Raw genomic sequence first — 20,635 nt, forward strand, 5'->3', positions numbered from 1 at the left:
TCGATTTCTGGAAAAGTATGCGTTTTCGGACCCCATACCTGATGATGAAAAATGCTCTATTTACAATTATGTATCGATCCCGCCAATTTTGAGTCGATCGCTCGTCATAACATTTAGGGGTGATTTTCTCAAAAACGTGGGGGTGTTGACCCAAATAGATTCCTTCGTTTTAGGTTGTACACAAGTGACCTGCCAAATCTGAGGCGAATCGGTTGGCCGTCTCTGAGGCCTTCCCCTTGTCAGTAGCATGGGATACGTGATAGGTTCGCCTTGAGCATCAAGCTTATAAAGTTTGTGTGTGTGTTCTGATGTGCAAACAAACTGACTGTGTCCACTCGTAAGGAAGGTATGGATTTGACGTGGAATACTGTGATAGCAAAGGGAAAAGTATGTCAAGTCATAGGAATGGTACAGATATTTCTATTTCCGGAGCCACAGCCGTCAGCAGAGGGTATTTCCGATACTTCGCTCATTGTCAAATGTCAGTCCATTGAGACCGAAATAGTAACATTTAATTGTAAGTACAGTGATAGAGTGTATATGTCGCCGGTTTCCTAGGACGACTCTGTCTGGGGTGCGTGGTGCACGGCGGCGGTGGCCTGTGGCGGGAATGATTCACGTTTCCAACTAACGGCAGGAGCTGTCCAAATGGAAAGGCCTGTTGGGGTGCAGGAATGTAGCTGACCTAGCCATGCCGTCCTCTAGACGGCTGAATAGTGAACTAATACTCAGTATGTGTTTGACAGCTTTCGATTGGTTCAAATGGCTCTGAGCACTATGGGACTCAACTGCTGTGGTCATAAGTCCCCTAGAACTTAGAACTACTTAAACCTAACTAACCTAAGGACAGCACACAACACCCAGCCATCACGAGGCAGAGAAAATCCCTGACCCCGCCGGGAATCGAACCCGGGAACCCGGGCGTGGGAAGCGAGAACGCTACCGCACGACCACGAGATGCGGGCACAGCTTTCGTGATCGTGTGTTTTCCTCATGGAAATTTGAGAAGATTCAGTATGGACGTGTGTCTGCGCTGGATCATTATTCCATCCAATGTAAATTGCCCAGTTGACTGCTTCTGCACATTTCCCGCCTTTATTTAGTTGAGAGAACATCGATTGTGGTGTGTGCATCTAGCAGATGAAAGGCTGGAGAAGACACGTTTGCTGGTTCTCTAGACATGAGAAGCACCTTAGTTGACTTTGTAAATTACAGGGATGATTTGGAATCTGTTACATCACCGACATCACTATTCGCGAGTGGAAATATCAGTTTCCTCTATTTTTTTCGAGTTTACAAGTAAAGGTCTTCACAGACGGGATAAGTTTCTCGTACTCAGTGGTTTACAGCACGCTGAACCTCGTTAATGTTTCGGGTTTCTAGAGAAATAATTTCCATTCTACGAGGGCCGTTCAGAAAGTAACCTCCGGTTGATTTAAAAAAATACACCAAGTTAAATAAAAATATTTTAATATATACATCTTACAACTACATCTTTGCACTATTTTTCTACATAGTCTCCATAGCGATTGAGGCACTTATCGTATCTCTTCACAAGCTTTGAAATTCCTTCTGCATAAAAATCACCCGCTTGTGCCTGGAGCCAATCTTGCTGTCACTATCTCGTACAAGAGAGTCTTAGAAATCTGTGGAAAACCAGTAGACAACTCCGACATTGAGAAACGTCGATTTTCACGAACTTTTGCATCAACTGTCTGAACGAGTTCGTCAGTCACCAATGATGGTCTACCACTCCTCTCTTCATCATGAACGTTTTCTCGTCCACTTTTAAATAAACGTACCCATTCACGGACAACTCCTTCACTCATAACTCTTGGTCCGTACACGGCACAAAGCTCACGATGAATAGCTGCTGCAGAATATCCTTTGGCTGTAAAAAACCTTATGACAGCACGCACTTCACATTTGGCGGGGTTTTCTATTGCAGCACACATTTCAAACTGCCACAAAAACTAAACTAGCGCAGGTACGACGTTCACTCGACCACGGCTTGATGCCGACTGACCTGTTGAGTGCGTGAACGCACAGATGGCGTCGCTACTCCCCCCACAACCCGCACTGTGACCGATCGGAGGTTACTTTCTGAACCGCCCTCGCATATCTTTCGAATTATACTGTGCAAGCGATACTGCTATGCAAGCGATATTGCTATGTGCTTGATATCGAGAGGCATCGCGTAAGTGGTATAATATTCTCGTAAACCATGTGAAAATACGTGTGTTCTTGTAATCCCTGTTTCTGGAGATGGGTGTAGAAGGAAGGCAATCAAGCAAGCAGGTCAGGGGTACAAACAGTGACGCCTTTGTACCGAGGGAACCGTCCTAGCCTTTGTACAACAGTCTTCCCGGTATATGTACCAGTGTCTGGTGGTCGATAATGTGTGTTCTGTTGTGAGCCGGTTATGGCCGAGCGGTTCTAGGTGCTTCAGTCTGGAACCACGCTGCTGCTAAGGTCGCAGGTTCGAATCCTGCCTCGGGCATGGAAGTGTGTGATGTCCTTAGGTTAGTTAGGTTTAAGTAGTTCTAAGTCTAGGGGACTGATGACCTCAGATGGTCAGTCCCATAGTACTCAGAGCCGTTTGATCCATTTTGTTCTATTGTGAGAAAGGTACAGATTCAGCACATCGATAGCCATAATGGGAATGAAAGATTTTTTTCTACGTGCAAAATTATGTGTGCTATAGATATCGAAAACAATGGCGGGCAGTGCTCCCACATTGGCAGCAGCAGCAGTTTAATGGGTAAATTCAGTAAGAGACGTGACGGACGTGCTGACCCATTAGGACCATCAGGAAGAATCCATTCGGTGTTATTCGGGACTACTTTTTTAAATAGATCCTGTTAGGACAAGAATTTCCATGCAGACAAGCTGAGGCATCACGAAAGCTCCTACAACAACAAAAGCGACCGTTAACTATTTCTGCAGCATTTTACTATTTCCCGGAAGGGACTGATGTGTAATGGACGGACTATTCCATTAGGATCGCTAGGAAGAATGCATCCTGTGTTGTTCTGAGGAGCACTGTAAAAGATTTATATAGCGCATTCAAAGGGGGACTTGGCTGTTATTAACATAGACTTGTTACTTGCCGGCCGCGGTGGCCGAGCGGTTCTAGGCGCTTCAGTTTGGAACCGCGTGACTGCTACGGTCGCAGGTTCGAATCCTACCTCGGGCATGGATGTGTGTGATGTCCTTAGGTTAGTTAGGTTTAAGTAGTTCTAAGTTCTAGGGGACTGATGACCTCAGATGTTAAGTCCCATTGTGCTCACAGCCATTTGAACCATTTTGAACTTGTTACTTCGGTATAGCGCTGACAGCCTTTTAGCTGGGCCTGTGAGGGTGAGGCACTATGCAAACATTTCTCTCGGCGCTGGACCCGCAGCTATGCGTCATCGCGCCAGCAACAGTGCCTCAGTGAACACATGTTCCAACAGGTCCTTCTCAGGTGTCATGTATGAAAGAGATGTTGCCACCTCATCCTTGTGGGACCAGAACTGACACCTGAGCATGGTTCAGCATCTAATGGCAGCGTCGTCACTTTGCGGGGACCACCGGTGCATCCCGACTCCTGGCAGCAAGAGCGGAGTCGGTGGCGTCGGTGTCAGGCGTCGGGTGGCGGGATATGTTTATTAGCGATCTTTTGTTTAAACTATATTCCATCGCTTTCCCCCTCCCCCCCCCCCCCCACCAATAGGATGCTGGGAATTAAAAAAACTACCACATAAATGTGAAGGATATCGATTTAATTAATTTGCATAATTGATTTGCATAAATTTTTATATCAACGTGGTGTTAGCGGTACAATAGTTAAGGGGAGGGTATGGGTGGGTGGGTGACATGGAGCAGAACAGCAGGTTAAGTGCAGAACACTAGGTTAATTTGCATAATTAATATGCTTAATTTTTATGTAAAACACGGTGCGATAGCTTAAAGGTGTGGGAGTGGGTGACAAAGAAGTGTGCGCCAGAAATGGCGTTCAAATGCGTGCGAAATTCGAAAAGTGTACCAGAAAATGGTGGGAGAACATAACTAATTACTTAATTTGGTATCAAAGGTGGTACAATAGTTTAAGGGGATGTGGATGACGTGGAAAACCTGAAACTTCCAGGCAGATTAAAACTGTGTGCCGGACCGAGACTCAAACTCGCTCGCGAAAGGCAAAGGTCCCGAGTTCGAGTCTCGGTCCGGAACACAGTTCTAATCTGTCAGGAAGTTTCATATCAGCACACACTCCGCTGTAGAGTGAAAATTTCATTATGGAAAACCTTTTAACAGAACATTAGGTTAACTGCTGACAAAGGGCCAAACAGTAGGTTAAGACACCTAGAGTATAGTGCCGAATATTAGGTTATGCAACATGTTTGCCCCATGTCATTGCTTCTTACAAGACCTACATCTTTCCAAACAGCAGAGAATGATGAGCAAGAGAAATCCACCCCCCACAAACCGAATTTTTTGTTAATAAACAATATACCCTTGAATTCCCCCCATGAACCATTGACCTTGCCGTTGGTGGGGAGGCTTGCGAGCCTCAGCGATACAGATAGCCGTACCGTAGGTACAACCACAACGGAGAGAGGCCAGACAAAGGTGTGGTTCCTGAAGAGGGGCAGCAGCCTTTTCAGTAGTTGCAAGGGCAACAGTCTGGATGATTGACTGATCTGGCCTTGTAACAATAACCAAAACGGCCTTGCTGTGCTGGTACTGCGAACGGCTGAAAGCAAGGGGAAACTACGGCCGTAATTTTTCCCGAGGGCATGCAGCTTTACTGTATGATTAAATGATGATGGCGTCCTCTTGGGTAAAATATTCCGGAGGTAAAATAGTCCCCCATTCGGATCTCCGGGCGGGGACTACTCAAGAGGATTTCGTTATCAGGAGAAAGAAAACTGGCGTTCTACGGATCGGAGCGTGGAATGTCAGGTCCCTTAATCGGGCAGGTAGGTTAGAAAATTTGAAAAGGGAAATGGATAGTTTAAAGTTAGATATAGTGGGAATTAGTGAAGTTCGGTGGCAGGAGGAACAAGACTTTTGGTCAGGTGATTACAGGGTTATAAACACAAAGTCAAATAGGGGTAATGCAGGAGTAGGTTTAATAATGAATAGGAAAATAGGAATGCGGGTAAGCTACTACAAACAGCATAGTGAACGTATTATTGTGTCCAAGATAGATACGAAGCCCACACCTACTACAGTAGTACAAGTTTATATGCCAACTAGCTCTGCAGATGACGAAGAAATTGAAGAAATGTATGAGGAAATAAAAGAAATTATTCAGATAGTGAAGGAAGACGAAAATTTAATAGTCATGGGTGACTGGAATTCAAAATGGTTCAAATGGCTCTGAGCACTATGGGACTCAACTGCTGTGGTCATTAGTCCCCTAGAACTTAGAACTAGTTAAACCTAACTAACCTAAGGACATCACAAACATCCATGCCCGAGGCAGGATTCGAACCTGCGACCGTAGCGATCGCACGGTTCCGGACTGCGCGCCTAGAACCGCGAGACCACCGCGGCCGGCGACTGGAATTCGAGTGTAGGAAAAGGGAGAGAAGGAAACGTAGTAGGTGAATATGGATTGGGGCTAAGAAATGAAAGAGGAAGCCGCCTGGTAGAATTTTGCACAGAGCACAACTTAATCATAGCTAACACTTGGTTTAAGAATCATGATAGAAGGTTGTATACATGGAAGAAGCCTGGAGATACTAAAAGGTATCAGATAGATTATATAATGGTAAGACAGAGATTTAGGAACCAGGTTTTAAATTGTAAGACATTTCCAGGGGCAGATGTGGACTCTGACCACAATCTATTGGTTATGACCTGTAGATTGAAACTCAAGAAACTGCAAAAAGGTGGGAATTTAAGGAGATGGGACCTGGCTAAACTGACTAAACCAGAGGTTGTACAGAGTTTCAGGGAGAGCATAAGGGAACAATTGACAAGAATGGGGGAAAGAGATTCAGTAGAAGAAGAATGGGTAGCTTTGAGAGATGAAATAGTGAAAGCAGCAGAGGATCAAGTAGGTAAAAAGACGAGGGCTAGTAGAAATCCTTGGGTAACAGAAGAAATATTGAATTTAATTGATGAAAGGAGAAAATATAAAAATGCAGTAAATGAAGCAGGCAAAAAGGAATACAAATGTCTCAAAAATGAGATCGACAGGAACTGCAAAATGGCTAAGCAGGGATGGCCAGAGGACAAATGTAAGGATGTAGAGGCTTATCTCACTAGGGGTAAGATAGATACTGCCTACAGGAAAATTAAAGAGACCTTTGGAGACAAGAGAACCACTTGTATGAACATCAAGAGTTCAGATGGAAACCCATTCTAAGCAAAGAAGGGAAAGCAGAAAGGTGGAAGGAGTATATAGAGGGTCTATACAAGGGCGATGTACTTGAGGACAATATTATGGAAATGGAGGAGGATGTAGATGAAGATGAAATGGGAGATACGATACTGCGTGAAGAGTTTGACAGAGCACTGAAAGACCTGAGTCGAAACAAGGCCCCCGGAGTAGACAACATTCCATTGGAACTACTGACGGCCTTGGGAGAGCCAGTCCTGACAAAACTCTACCATCTGGTGAGCAAGATGTATGAAACAGGCGAAATACCCTCAGACTTCAAGAAGAATATAATAATTCCAATCCCAAAGAAAGCAGGTGTTGACAGATGTGAGAATTACCGAACAATCAGTTTAATAAGCCACAGCTGCAAAATACTAACACAAATTCTTTACAGACGAATGGAAAAACTAGTAGAAGCCGACCTCGGGGAAAATCAGTTTGGATTCCATAGAAATACTGGAACACGTGAGGCAATACTGACCTTACGACTTATCTTAGAAGAAAGATTAAGGAAAGGCAAACCTACGTTTCTAGCATTTGTAGACTTAGAGAAAGCTTTTGACAATGTTAACTGGAATACTCTCTTTCAAATTCTAAAGGTGGCAGGGGTAAAATACAGGGAGCAAAAGGCTATTTACAATTTGTACAGAAACCAGATGGCAGTTATAAGAGTCGAGGGACATGAAAGGGAAGCAGTGGTTGGGAAGGGAGTAAGACAGGATTGTAGCCTCTCCCCGATGTTATTCAATCTGTATATTGAGCAAGCAGTAAAGGAAACAAAAGAAAAATTCGGAGTAGGTATTAAAATCCATGGAGAAGAAATAAAAACTTTGAGGTTCGCCGATGACATTGTAATTCTGTCAGAGACAGCAAAGGACTTGGAAGAGCAGTTGAACGGAATGGATGGTGTCTTGAAGGGAGGATATAAGATGAACATCAACAAAAGCAAAACGAGGATAATGGAATGTAGTCGAATTAAGTCGGGTGATGTTGAGGGTATTAGATTAGGAAATGAGACACTTAAAGTAGTAAAGGAGTTTTGCTATTTGGGGAGCAAAATAACTGATGATGGTCGAAGTAGAGAGGATATAAAATGTAGACTGGCAATGGCAAGGAAAGCGTTTCTGAAGAAGAGAAATTTGTTAACATCGAGTATAGATTTAAGTGTCAGGAAGTCATTTCTGAAAGTATTTGTATGGAGTGTAGCCATGTATGGAAGTGAAACATGGACGGTAAATAGTTTGGACAAGAAGAGAATAGAAGCTTTCGAAATGTGGTGCTACAGAAGAATGCTGAAGATAAGGTGGGTAGATCACATAACTAATGAGGAGGTACTGAATAGGATTGGGGAGAAGAGGAGTTTATGGCACAACTTGACCAGAAGAAGGGATCGGTTGGTAGGACATGTTCTGAGGCATCAAGGGATCACCAATTTAGTATTGGAGGGCAGCGTGGAGGGTAAAAATCGTAGGGGGAGACCAAGAGATGAATACACTAAGCAGATTCAGAAGGATGTAGGTTGCAGTAGGTACTGGGAGATGAAGAAGCTTGCACAGGATAGAGTAGCATGGAGAGCTGCATCAAACCAGTCTCAGGACTGAAGACCACATCAACAACAACCCTTGAATTTCCTGTTATGAGATCCTTCCTCTCCACCATAGAGCCACCAAGTTCATATATTCCATACACTGCCCTGAATCCCATAAATTGGTTAAATAAACAATTTCCACACATTGTCTACATTGTTTAAACAATATTCCATACACTGCAATCGATTTTCTGACAAATTCTTTCACTAAATAAATAAATTATATTCCATACATTGCCATAAATAATTAAGCAATATTGTATACATTGTCTAAATTGTTTAAACAATATTCCATAAACTGCAATCAATTTCCCTCCACATGACCGATCAACTGAGTCTGTTTCCTGTCAATTTCCAGGAGGGGGGTTTAACAGAAGGGGAGTGGTTAATTAATTGATTAATTTAATTAAATAGTTAATCAAATTAATACGAGTGAGAGAAGGCTATTCGAATAACTCAGACCTGAAAGTGTAGCTGCATCAGCAAGGGGGAGGGGGTGGGTTGGAGGTTTCCTGAAAGGGGGCGGGAGTAGGCGGTGGAACAATAGGTTAAGGACCTGTCAATCAAAGGAGAACAATAGGTTTGCCCCTGAGTGTACACCTGCCCCTGATGTAAGCAACCGGCAATAACAAAACATGCTGATGTTCTTGTTGTCCCACCATTTGCTCTAATGCAGTGCAGCAACTTTGTACTTTCCGCTGTTCTTCTAAAAACAGAAAGGGCAGCAAGTAAGATGTTGACCTACCAGAAAAGAGAAAGACGCAAGTACCATGAATGAAAGAATTACATTAGGATCTTGGGGAGCGGAGGCTCAGCAAAGAAGTTATAGGAAACAGGGAAGAGGAGAATTCATATAGTTGTACCTTTTAACACTTTGAATTTCTCACCACTGGAAGCTCTGTTTAACTGCCCACGGAGTAAACAATCTAGTTCCACAACAGGTCACTAGCTAACAATGGGTGGCTCTCCATTATCATCCAATAAAAATATTGCTAATCAATTAATGCTTTTTTGTGGCGTCTAAATTTATGGCTCAGTTCTGTTTTCAATGCTGTATTTTTGGCACTTAATACTGACTGAGGATTAAATGAGATTTATTCACCAAGTTAAGAGATTCTACATCTAAATATTCTAGAAACCACTTGAATCAGGTTTTCTACATGTAGTAAAACTACTTTAACATAACATTAATGGCTGCACAAGGGACAGATTTCAATAAACAGTTGTGGGTATATGTCAACGTTGTTGAAATGTACCTCCAGTCTATGTAAGTAACTTATTTTTACAATAATATATGGCCATATGGAATGATGGTAGCTACATAGTTTGCTTTATTTTAGATTTGAGCAAAATGGTGTGAACAAACAAAAAGATTATACTAATCTGAAAGTAACTGAGAAAAAAATTGTAAAGGCCTCTGAAGTAGTAGAAGATAGCATGCCTCTTCTATCCATATAGTAGGTATTATTCTCCTTTGTGTGATGAAAGAAAAAAGAGGGAAATTTACATCGTTAACTGAGGCACCAGAAATAAAACTACGTGAACTGGAAACCTTTAAAATACAAAAAGTGAAAAGTTGCCTTAATAAACGAAATAATAGAAATTAGACAAAAAATGAATGTAAGGCTGTTAAACAAGTTTTGCTGGATGAGTCTTTTGATGCAAAGCTTATTACAAGATGAGTTTTTGATTGTCCAGATCTAAATCACTACCAAAATTTTAGTCATAAAACATATGAATATTGATGATGACGACAACGACGACGATGATGACGATGATGGTAAAGGGACTCAAGTCCATGATTATTAGTCCTTCAATGCTCTCTTAGACTCTGAAGGTGTAGATACTAACTTTGTTTTGTCCCCTTTTTGTTTAACAGAAATAAAACTGTCATATCTTTTGCACTAGGTACAGTCTTAGGCATTAAACCTGGCCGCTAACCAGCTGCCACAGAGACTGTCTGAGACGTCCACTTAAGGTGCCAATTAAACAGACCCTCCTCACAATTTTGAGTCCAGCCATCTGAATGAAAACTGTGTTGTCTTGCGCTCGAGCGTTCCAGTGTTGTATCTGCGAGTGGTCTAGTGGTCAGTGTCGCCTTGCGCGTCGATCGAGCAGGTTGTAGTTGACTTCCGCCTGTGCCGCAGCGCCACTTGTGTCGAAGTTACTCAGTCTTGTTGGTGTATTGGCCGGAGTCACATCGTAGTTGCATAGCGGAGTTTGTTGTCGTTTTCTTCTTGGTGGCAGTGTTTTCTGCCTGCACCATGGTGTCTGTCGAGTCTCCTAAATCTGTTCCTCATCGAGCTACTGTTTGTTTCAGTTTTGACAAGAGTACGTGTCGTGTTCAACCTGGCTCGTTAGAAATTCACGATTGGTTGGCTGATGTTATCCGTGCTACACCTGATCAGGTAGATACTGCTTACTTTGATTCTAATTTGTATGCATTCTTTGTGAAGTTTTATGATCCAATTGAAGTTGAAAGACTTCTGTCCCGGGTTGGTTCTAAAGTGTTGTTTACACATCGTGATGGTTCTGTTAGTCAAGTCCTTCTTGAAAATGCGGCACTCGAGTATACTCTGGTTAGAATTTATAACCTTCCTCCTGAAGTGGACGATTCATTTCTTAAAACTGCGTTGCTTCCGTTTGGAATCATATGGCATGTTCAATGGGAACGCTGGTCAGCACAACATCGCTGCCAGTGTTATAATGGTATCCAGACTGTGTACATGTGCGTCAAAAAGAATATTCCTTCCCACTTAACTGTCTGTGGTTACTGCATCCATGTTACATATACAGGGCAAGAAGGAACTTGTTTTCTCTGTAACAAAAGCGGCCATCTCAGATCTGACTACCCGTGCCGTACTACTGTTCTGACGTCGTCTTATCAAAAACGTCTTCCTTTAACGTCAGCAGACATAGTAACTTCACAGTCAGCTGTCAGTCAGTCTCAAGCTTCAAGCGATGTAGGGGCAACATTACCCACTACTCGTCGTGAATTTCCACCATTACCGATGCATACCAGTGCAGCTTCTGTCCATGAGGGGACGACAGCTCCTGCAGCGCATGTCAAACGCCGGCGGACTGAGGATGGTACAGATTTTGAAAACGCCCCACTTCAGTCTCGTTCTTCTGACACGGCATTGACAGAGGGTGCACATTCTGGCGGTAATGCGTTGTCTACTGATGTTAATTGTGATTCCAGTATTACCAGAAAGGATGTAGCTGCTTCTGTTGATGTTGAAATGTGCGTTCAATCTGCATGCCCCACTTCACCCATCGACGTGACGGTTCCCGTGGGTTCCATTGTTCCCGCAGACACGTCACCTGCTGGCCAGCCTTTACAGTGTTCTAGTACAGTACCACCCCTCCTCCACACTGAGTCGGTCGAGCAACAGGATTCTACAGGTTCTCTTCCTGATGTTCAGGAAATGCCTCCCGACACCGGCACTGCATTACCTGTCTCTTCTGTACCTGATGTTGCTGTTGGTCGTTCTGAGTTGTGTTCCCCAATTTCCGATAAGTGCGGTGACAATGGCTCCTCTGTCAAATCGGAGCTTGACATGCCCCCAACCCCTCCACATCAAGTGTATATTTTCACGGAGTGGTGTGAAACAGCGTTTTCAACCTGCCCGTGCTGCGGCGCGTCGCAAAAAGAAAAGAGAGGATTCCTCGGCGTCAGGTGGGGAGGACTAGCATTATATCTTCTTTTCCCTGCCCCTGGACGTTGAGGAGAGACAGAGGTGATAGTGCTTTTTCCTTAATGTTGTTTTATTGACCTTACATGTGTTAACGGATGCAGGCGTATACATTTCTAACCCTCAATGTTAATAGGATACGTTCCCAATTACGGCTTGCTGCGTCACGTCAGTTTATTTACGATTCCCAAGCTGATATCGTGTGTTCACAAGAAGTATTATTTGATGTGTTTTGTCTTCCTGGATATTCTATGTTTTTCAATGTCGTGCCTGAAAATTCTACTGGCATCGCTTTGCTTTATCGAGATGGAATCCCACTGACGGACTTCAAAACGCTAGATGATGGTCGCGGTATAGGCTGTAGTTTTTATGGCCTCACCTTAATTTTCCATTACTCTCCATCTGGATCCAGTCGTTCATCCAATCGCGCGCATTTCTATAAGGAAGAAGTTGTTTATTTACTCTGACGGAACCCGTGCAAGCTTTTGTTAGGGGGCGATTTTAACTGCGTCTTACACCATGTTGATCAGACCCCCAATCATACATTTTGTCGTGAACTCAATGATATGGTGACGTCCTTGCATCTCCAGGATGCTTGGGTTTGCAGATATCCTACATTGGTGCGGTTCACGTTTTTTACTGCTACTTCAAGTAGCCCCGATATGTAGTCAGCTTCTATAGATTGATGTAATTCCTGCCAGTTTCACTGATCACTATGCTGTTTCAATGACTTTTAACCATGTCCCGCAGTGGGTCCATCTCTCACGCCCTTTATTGAATCTAAACACTCTACATCTCACGGACCCCTCTCTGGAAGGCATCAACGCAGACGTATGGCAGTGGACAACCCAGTCCCAGATGCGTTATTCCTCACTTCTCGAATGGTGGGTTACCTTTGCTAAACCCCGAATTCGAAATGCACTCAAGCATTTTAGCACTGAAAAAGCTGCTGAAATAAGGCGCACTAAGGAATTTTATTATGCAGTCCTTTGCGGTCTTTACGATAATGCTTGTGATGCCCCCTTGAGGGTCGTCGACGTCCACCGTGCGAGGGCAAAACTTCTCCAACTCAAACATAGGCAAATGGATGGGGTCTGACTGCGTTCCCAGCCTCGTTCAACCGTACAGGATGAGTTGACCTCTCTCTATCATCTTCTCCGGCTTCACAAGTGATCTCAAAGGACGTGTCTTTCTACCATTCGTTCTCTAGATGGGCGTGAGTGGTCCTCCCAATCTGATATCATACGTGAACTTTACCAGTACTATTCTGAGCTTTATGCTGAAGTGGATTCAGACGGTCCACCGTCTGTTGATTTCACCTCCCTCCTTGATTGTGTTGTTACACCAGCTCTCCTGGAAGAGTTTTTCTCTGTATTCCATCGCGATGATATACTTGATATTGTGGCTCGTTCTCCCTCCCACAAATCACCTGGCCCCGGTGGCCTTTCCAAAGAATTTTATGTTCGATTTTGGCCATTAATAGGAGATACGATAACTTCCATGGTGAATGAGGTGTTCCAGGGAGACCTTCTCCCACCCAGCTTTAAGGTTGCTAAAATAGTCCTCATTCCCAAAAAGCGGGGACGTTTGCATGTGCATCAGGTCCGCCCAATAACCCTCTTCAACTATGATTATAAAATAGTGGCGTGAGCGGTCAATAGCCGACTATCGGTATGTTGACTACCATCATCGCGAATCATCAAAGTTTTCTTCCAGGTCGTACTCTCCTGACTCCCATTGCTGAATGTCGAGACTTAATTTCGATTGCTTCCACATTCCCATGCCAAGTGCTTTGCTTTTCATTGATTTTCACCAAGCGTTCAACCACGTCAATCATGGATTTCTTATGCGAGTATTGACGACTGTTGGTTTTAATAATGCTGCACAACGGCTGTTTAGCTCTCTAATCACTGGTATTCGGGCGTCCATTGACGTAAATGGCTGTCTTACTTCCTCCATCGCGGGGTGTCAGGATGTCCTTCAAGGGAGTCCATTATCAGTGTCGCTCTACGTGCTGTTTCTGGAACCATTATTGCGAACTATAGCTGCTCATTTGAGTGGCTGGTCGCTGCTGGGAGAAAGGTTTACCATTCGTGCATATGCTGATGACGTTATGGTTCTTCTCCATACCCATGATGGTATACCATTGCTGAAGGAAATTTTGGATGCCTTTTGTCATCTTACGGAAGCGCAGGTTAATGACCAGAAATGTTGTTTACTCAATTTGCGAGGATTTGACGCTGTTGAAATTCCATGGGCTTCAAAGGTCACCCGATATCGATCGTTGGGTGTTATAACTGACAGCTGTCAACTAAAGATGGCTACGATAAACTGGAAGTCTGTCACAGATAAGATTCAGGGTGCAATCATTGAACACGAGTGTCGCTCCCTCTCACTTCTTCATAAGGTTCAGACCATGGAAACGTATGTGTTAAGTAAGGCATATTTTATTGCACAAATCTTTCCACTTCCTGCGATGGTGTCCCGCAAGTTGCAAAGTTTAACTGTCAGGTTTATCTGGCGCCATTCTGTATTTCGCGCGCGTTATGGGGTCATGGCTCGGCCCCATTTGCAGGGAGGTTTGGGCCTCCCTGACATTCGGGTTAAGGCGTCTGCCTTATTCATCCGTCGCACCATGTTAACGTGTCAACACGCCCCCCAGCTACTTACAGCTCACCTTTATGCCTGTATCCTACCAGCGAGTTTAACACCTCCAGTAGATATTGGTAGGATTAGTTGTAAATTACGGCACGTCAGGGAATTTTTTCTTGAGGTCAGTTATTTAGGAGTAAATATCCTTTCCCAAGTGAATCTCTCCCTAAAAATGCTGTTAAGTTGCTTGCCAGTTCCTTATAGTCTTCCCTCTGTGGAAGCCCTGTCGCCAGAAACGAACTGGAAGATTGTTTGGTCTAACATCAGCCTCCCGATTTTCCCAATGGAAGTGGCGTCCTCATGGTACCAAGTTGTTCATGATATTGTACCTACCAACGTGCGACTTTTTCGTATTGGCCTCAGTGTAACGGATCGCTGCAATCGTTGCCATGAACCTGAAACATTATCTCATCGGCTGATTTCCTGCGGTCATGACCATTGGAGATGGCTTTGCCGGCAACTGGCTTTTCTCCTCAGGACGTCGGGGCGGCTATCTCGGGGGAGATTTAGTGCGTCACGATTCAACCTTCTTTCCTCGATCGAAGAACAATATCGTCATGTGGCTTGTTGGCCATTATGTCCACTACGTGATGGTGAGTGGATATGATGCAGATCCGTCTGCCTTTTCCCACTATATGGCCACCGCACATTGGACGCGGCTCCGGATGCCCCGTTATCGTGAATTTTTTTCTAATATGTTGTACCTTGTTTTTCATCGCCAAGGTGTTGGATGAGTTGCCATCCATGCCCCCCTTTTTTATTTTATTTATTTATTTTTATTTTTGTGGACACTTTTATGGATTTAGATGTTCCACGATGTAGAAGTGGCGGAACAAAGAATGAGTGGACACGTTAAAATTGCCGCCCCATTCCTTCCTATACATTTTTCTGATTTCACCCTTTTGATTTTGTCGAAATGACTTCTTTTGTTTTATTTTAATTGATTGCCTTCAATAAGTGTTTTGGAAAAAACGAGAATATTTTCGTTTTTTGAAGGAATACACTGCCATTTCAGTGTATATTTCGGTGTGTTTCCTGTGTGGTGGAAAAAAAAAATGCGGAATCGGCAGCGTGATAGATTAATAAATTATCGCATTTCATGGTTCGCTGGTTCATAAAAAAAATGATAGGTTCGTATTCTTACGGTGTGAGTTCGATTCCAACTTCTGCCAATGATTTTTGATAGGGAGGTAGGAAAAAAGTGGTAAACGTCGCGCAAAGTAGACGCAATTTCTCGCGTTTAGGTCCACTCATTCCGCTGGTTTTAATTGCATTTTGGCTGTCTGCTGAAGGTATCACTTTGACAGAACCTCAAAGATAATTTGCTTCATTTTCTAATCCACCAGTAATATTAAAACCTTCCACGAAAGAGCTCGAGGTTGCGTGAAGATCAGAACATTTCATGTTAGAGAGTTTCCTCTACGTGCAGTGGCCGAGTCGTGCTTGGGTAGCTCAGTTGGTAGAGCACTTGCCCGCGAAAGGCAAAGGTCCCGAGCTCGAGTCTCGGTCCGGCACACAGTTTTAATCTGCCAGGAAGTTTCGGGAAACTGTTTCTTGGTGTAGTTTTATTTTACATGCGAAATAACTTCGATAATTCTAGTATCATGCAGTTACACAAGATGCGTACGTTACTATGAATGTATTTATGAAGTGTCATTTTCGTATTTGTATTTCTAGTATTTGTTGTCCAGTTACATATCAGATTTTGCATACTTCAGTCTTTCGAAAGTTGTTTAAGGCTTATAAAATATAGTCACACGTGGAAAAATGTCTAACATTTGCGACATGTTTTGCGCTCTCGGTATAAAGGAGGTGTGCAGGCAGCAGCAGCAGCTCGAAGCATTTGTATTGTGTGGCTCGAATGCTATTGGGCAAATCACACCAGAAAAAAAAAACACGATTGTTCCAAAAAAGATCCTTTTGGCATGAATGTTTTCCCAAGAATTCTTGATACTTGACATGAGTGATGAATTGTGACATTTGCTGTCAATGGGCTAGGTGACTATTATTACATTTTTGCTCGAACATCACCAATTCACTCACTGAGCATTCCTATGCAGTGCTGTTGCTTGTGACAAGCTATAATGCCTTTATGTTAACTTTGTAATAGTCCCAGCAAACGACATCTTCACGAGCAAAGGGCAGTGTGAGCAGATAATATTTGGCATTTAGTGGCACAAAAAGGGTGTTGTGCACTATGAACTCCTCCACAGGAGTGTTCCCATCGCAGTTGGCATTTTTGGCAACAACTAAGACACCTTTCGATCGCTGTATAAGAAAAAGACCAACAGAACAGCTTCAGTTGTCACTACTGCACGATAACGCACTCTAGTGATTTCAGAAACAGAACTACCCAGTTTGTGTGGGAAATCATCCCTTAAGCACTTATACTTCTGATCTTGCACCCTCAAATGTTTGCCTTCCTAGCTGCTTATCGAACAACCGTCATTGACATCTTTAACTTGGAAAGAATAGGTTTCACCTGAGCATTGTCGGACTTTTAGATGATGTTAGAGAATGTATTGTTGATTAATTTCTCTCGTATGGTTACTATTGTGTTCACTAAACTAACCATAAATGTTCAATTGGGTTCATGTCGGGCCATCTGGGTGCCCAAATCAGCCACTTGAATTTGCCAGAATGTTCTGGCATGGCACATAGTCATCCATAAAAATTCCATTGTCATTTCGGAGCATGAAGTCCTTGAATGGCTGCAAATGGTCTCCTAGCCACACACAACCATTTCCAGTCAATGATTGGTTCAGTTGCACCAGAGGATCCTGTCCATTCCATGTAAACACAACCCACACTATTATGCAGCCACCATCGGCTTGCACAGTGCCTTGTTGACCGCTTGGGGCCACGGTTTCATGGGTCTGTGACATACTCAAAACCTATCATCATCTCTTATAAACTGAAATCAGGACTCATCTAATAGGTCACAGTTTTCCACTCATCTAGGGTGCAACCAGTATGGTCACGAGCCCAGCAGAGGCACTGCAGGCAATGTCGTGCTGTTAGGAAAGGCACTAATGTCTGTTGTCTGCTGCCGTAGCCCACTATCACCACATTTTGCCACACTGTTCCAATGGATATGTTCATTGTACATACCACATTGATTTCTGTCGTTATTTCACACAGTGTTGCTTGTCTATTTTCACTGACTATGCAAACACCGCTGCTCTCGGTTGTTAAGTGAAGGAAATTGCCTTATTCATGGTCAGAAGTAATGTCAGAAATTTTGGATTCTCCGTATACTCTAGACACTGTGGATCTCAGAATATTAAATTCCCCAACGATTTCCAAAATGGAATGTCCCATGCATCTAGCTCCAACTACCATTCCATGCTCAGTCTTAACTCTCGTCATGTGAGTATAATCACATTGGAGACCTTTTGAGGTGAATCACCTGAGTACAAACACAACAAACATTCAAATGCAGTTTCTGAATGAAAAAGCCACTGAATAACTCTTCCTTACACACTGAATTTAGAAGGCTTTACTCCAAACTATTTTGTACAGTTTGGCTGCAATGCTAATCATTTGCACATCAAAGCATGTTGTACAAATTATGCCAGTTCATCTACATCTACGCAACTACTCTGCTGTTCACAATAAAGTGCCTGGCAGAGGGTTCAATGAACCACCTTCAAGCTGTCTCTCTACTGTTCCACCCTCGAACGTCACACAGGAAAAACAAGCACTTACATTTTTCTGTGCGAGCCCTGATTTCTCTTATTTTATCGTGATGATCATTTCTCCCTATGTAGGTGGGTGCCAACAGAATGTTTTCGCAGTCGGAGGAGAAAACTGGTGATTGAAATTTCATGGGAAGCTCCCGTCGCAACAAAAATGACTGTTTTAATGACTGCCACTCCAATTCACGTAACATGTCTGTGACACTATCTCCCCTATTTCGTGATAATACAAAACGAGCTGCCCTTCTTTGTACTTTTTCGATGTCATCCGTCAGTCTCACCTGATGCGGATCCCACACCGCACAGCAATACTACAGAGTAGAGCGGACAAGCATGGTGTAAGCAGTCTCTTTAGTAGACCTGTTGCACCTTCTAAGTGTTCTGCCAATGAATCGCAGTCTTTGGTTTGCTCTACCCACAATATTATCTACGTGTGTGTTCCAATTTAGGTTATTTGTAATTGTAATCCCTAAGTATTTAGTTGAATTTACAGCTTTCAGATTTGTGTGACTTATCGCATAATCGAAATTTAGCTCATTTCTTTTAGTACTCATGTGAATAACTTCATACTTTTCCTTATTCAGGGTCAATTGCCACTTTTCGCACCATACAGATATCTTATCTAAATCATTTTACAATTCATTTTGGTCATGTGATTACTTTACAGGACTGTAAATGACAGCATCATCTGCAAACCATCTAAGACGGCTCCTGAGATGGTCCCCTATATCGTTAATACAGATCAGGAACAATAGGGGGTCTATAACACTTCCTTGGGGAATGCTGGATATTATTTCTGTTTTACCTTATGACTTTCCATCTATTACTACGAACTGTGACCTAGCTGACAGGAAATCACGAATTTGTTTCATGCTATCTTCGGGGTTTTGCAATCTCAATGGCCTGCAATGTATACCGTTGGCCTCTAACATCATCAATAAAACATATGTTCTGTTTGTTTAAAAATAAAAAGGGAAGTTATTACATAAGTACTGAAAGGTAACCCATTCCCCATTGAAAAGTGACCCATGGTAAGGAAGTAACAAAAGTATGGCAACAAAAGTATGGCAACAAAAGTATGGCAACAAAAGTATGGCAACAAAAGTATGGCAACAAAAGTATGTGTCAACTGAAATCTCAAATTTCACATTTTGTTCTTTTCTAAGAGCTATAATTACAATTTATGAATTTCCCTAAACCGTCTGTTCAAAAAGTTGTCTGACTGATTTCATTCCCGGCGTGTAAGCGAAGTCAGCACAGTGACTAAAGTGGCAGCTTCAACTAACAACTTTAAATAAAAGATGTGCATTCGACCAATCAGTTGCGAGCAGGCAGTGTGAAGTAGTAGGCATGTGGGCGTAGCGTGTCAACATTGTTGTCACAAATTTCAATGGAGCAACGAACTGCACATCTAAATCAAGTTTTCAAGACATTCTCCAGAACATTTTGACAAAGAGAATAGAATGTGCAAAGACTGTCCAGCACACTTTGACTCCCAAACATGAAAGACGTGTGGACAACTGCCATGACTTGATTTGAATGCAAAAAGCAGACAATTTTTTTCTGTAAAAAATCATCATGGGTGATGAGACTGTGTTATCAACATGGACCTACCACAAAATGACAAAGCACAGACATAAAAGACATTCAAGACAATGTGACGCACAAGTTGAACAGCATCCCAAAGGAGGACTTTTCTGACAGTTTTACATGGCCCTATAAATGTACTGTGCATTGTTCTCAATTGTGCGGAGACTACGTTAAACATCTGAAGCCTTAAAACCACCATATTAACATTGATTAACTTTATTAATCCAGTACCAGAACATTTTGGAAAACAACAAGTTTCCTCTGAAACAATTACAATTTCAATCTTGTTGAATATGATCCCCACCCTCCTTTCCCCTACTTACCCACAAGGAAATTTGTGACTACCTTACATCCCATTAATCAATTTCATGATTGATTTTAATTTCTTGTGCTACCTCACAATACTTCTCTTGGTCTATGATGTCTTTTGTGGTTTTCCTACTTAAATTTACAAGATGAATGAATCACTAGTTCTGAAAAGCATAGGCTTGTTGCCAAATGTGGAGTAGAAGGTTTTTTTATCTTGACTACTTTTATTTTTATTTCAAAATGAATAAAGACTTTTTTTTCTGTTTATTTCAAATTTTTGCCAAAGTATAATACATTATACATCTGACTTCCAAAGCAGATATGACAAATGAAATAACATGGCTTTAATTATGTTCATAAAACAAGATTTTCATGTAAGTAACTATTAAAATTTTGCCTTATCATATATTGGTAAAAGAAAAAGTTATTTTTAGTGATACTATAAAGAGTTGGCAAATCATTTTAAGAAAACCAGTACTTCATGTTCAGGAATGATATGCACAGAAATAAAATATAAATCAGAGCACCATAATATAAGTAACATGTGAATATAATAAGTACTATCAGTGCAGTAATTGCGTAATTCACACACATACAATACACCTCTTCAGTACAACAGTAGCAGTTGCTGAGCAGTTGTACTGCACATTCAACAGAGTATGTCCTGTAATATTACAATTAAAGATGTCATGGTTCAATATTGGTCTACTTTAACCACTACTACTCTCAT

Source organism: Schistocerca nitens, chromosome 3 (assembly GCF_023898315.1).
Source record: "Schistocerca nitens isolate TAMUIC-IGC-003100 chromosome 3, iqSchNite1.1, whole genome shotgun sequence".
NCBI lineage: Eukaryota > Metazoa > Arthropoda > Insecta > Orthoptera > Acrididae > Schistocerca > Schistocerca nitens.